The sequence below is a fragment of the Brassica napus genome, unplaced genomic scaffold, assembly GCF_020379485.1.
Source record: "Brassica napus cultivar Da-Ae unplaced genomic scaffold, Da-Ae ScsIHWf_1425;HRSCAF=2013, whole genome shotgun sequence".
NCBI lineage: Eukaryota > Viridiplantae > Streptophyta > Magnoliopsida > Brassicales > Brassicaceae > Brassica > Brassica napus.
In genome coordinates, this window is record NW_026014839.1 from 300,149 (window position 1) to 302,236 (window position 2,088).

Sequence of the window (2,088 nt, forward strand, 5' to 3'; positions counted from 1 at the left end):
ATAACTTAAATCCGTTAAAAAATAATTTAAACCAACTTAGACCGCTTAAATCAGATTTATTTAAAAGAAAGATCGGTTTGCTGCCTAGACCGATGCCTACACGCCCCATAAACGTCGCCTAAACGATTGTAGAACATTGATCTAAACCGTCCAACGAAAAACTTCTGGCCTCTCGAGGGAATAAAGAAGGCGAGATTATTGGAGAGAAGATCCCACATCAAATATATGAAAGGGATTGACTCAAGTCCCTTAGATATTACTCAAGTCCCTTTCATATATTCGATGTGGGATCTTCTCTCCAATAGAGATGATGGTGAAATCCCAGGCATAGATTCTAACTCCTTTTGACACTCTTCAATATTGCAAGTTGGTATGAGCTTGATATCCACCGTCTTTAAGCAGATCGAGTTAGCCAGAATGTATGTCATTAGTTGTTTGTCATCTTCTTTTCCTCCATAATCTAGCCACTTAAAAGTCTCTAGCTGAGATGATAAGCATGGGGGAATAGTACTCGGCTGGTTCCACGAAGATGAAGATGGAGGACATCCCTGATAATATATATACCATTATATTTACGCATTAATATTTAAAAATGCATCAAAAATAGATGTGTATGTATTTTTAAGACACTTACAATGGTGAAGATAGTAAGAGCTTTCAGAATAGGAGAGTTTTGAAGCAAACAAATAAATGGTTCCAACCAATCTACTGGATCTTCTATGGTAAAGTATAATTCTATGAGCCGAGAGAACTTGATGGCGTTACTACACGCAACCTGCAATAAAACAAACGAGATTAGTTTGACTAAGCAAAGGAATAAATGAGATCTCATATGTAAACCCTACCATTGATTTGGAGAAATCCAAGTACAGACGTGTGGCAGAAGAAAGACATGTCAGAAACTTTTCATCGGGGTTAGGAACATATGGGATGTATACCCATCAAGGCAAAACATATTTTCTGTCAAACTACAATAGTCTGCCCTATTGTCAAATATACTTAATTGTGTTAGTGCAGGGCAATCTATCACCAACGACCTAATGTAATATTCCTCTTCCTCCTCCTCCTCTTTCACCTCTTCTTCATCGTGAAATCTAGTCTTGTAAGTTAATATTTTCAATGAAGGCACTTTCACGGTAAAGTTTGTTAAGCTGTCCTCATCACGTCGTGCAACCACCAGTTTGAAGAGAACAGGGGAACTTGATAAGGCCTAGCAAGAGAGTCTTCGTCTTTGTACTCCACGTCCAAAAGAGATAGATTCAAGAGAAATAGCATGGTAGCCGGGAAAGTAACGTCTACGAGAATCTGGTTCGATAGAGTTAACGAAACGACCGTGTCGCATGTGTAAAGGCTCTTAGAGAAGCTTGTGGGCTCTCATGACGTTCAAAGAAGCTTGAGATCTAACTCTCTCACACCGTGTTTAACTGCCTTGTCAACCCACTTTCCGACATCTACGTCAGCATGAGACGTTGGACCCAGTTCGACAACAAGACTCACTAGTTTTGGTGCCTTATGGAGTTGCAGTGACTTTTCAATAAACCACCCAAAGCTCTCGCTGCCTTGGTCGTCTTTGAAGTCGAGTTTTTCAAGCATCTTCCAGACATATGACGCCATCGTTTGGACAAGATCTCAGTGGTTACTGCGTTTTTAGTCGGGACGTGGAGTAAGATCTGCAATAGCAAATCGTCCGGCAAATCACATATTCTTTGACAACATGGATCATCAGCTTTAGTTGAAACTAGAGATTTCGCTTTTGACTCGATCGCACTCATCTTTTCTTGCTCCAACTTCTTCTTGAAGTCAACAAGGTCTTCTTCAGAGTTCATTATCATAGTATATTAGTATCTAATTTGTTAACCCACTCGTATTTATTTATAGCTCAAAATATTGAACATAGCCTCCTTATATATTTTGATAACCGACCCGTATATATGGTGTAATTAAAAATCTATTAGGATAACTATATCTCTTTATCTAATATTTCCATATTTTATAATGTCCTTATGACAATAGGATTAGGATCGATGTCCTTCCGACATTAGAACTAGGAATCAGTTTGGCCTTATGTATATTTTAATCACATGGAAG

General features: G+C 38.6%; 1 pseudogene; it reads right to left on the reverse strand.

Moving 5' to 3' along the window:
* Positions 1-176: 176 nt before the first annotated feature.
* LOC106429679 lies at positions 177-2,088 on the reverse strand (annotated as a pseudogene).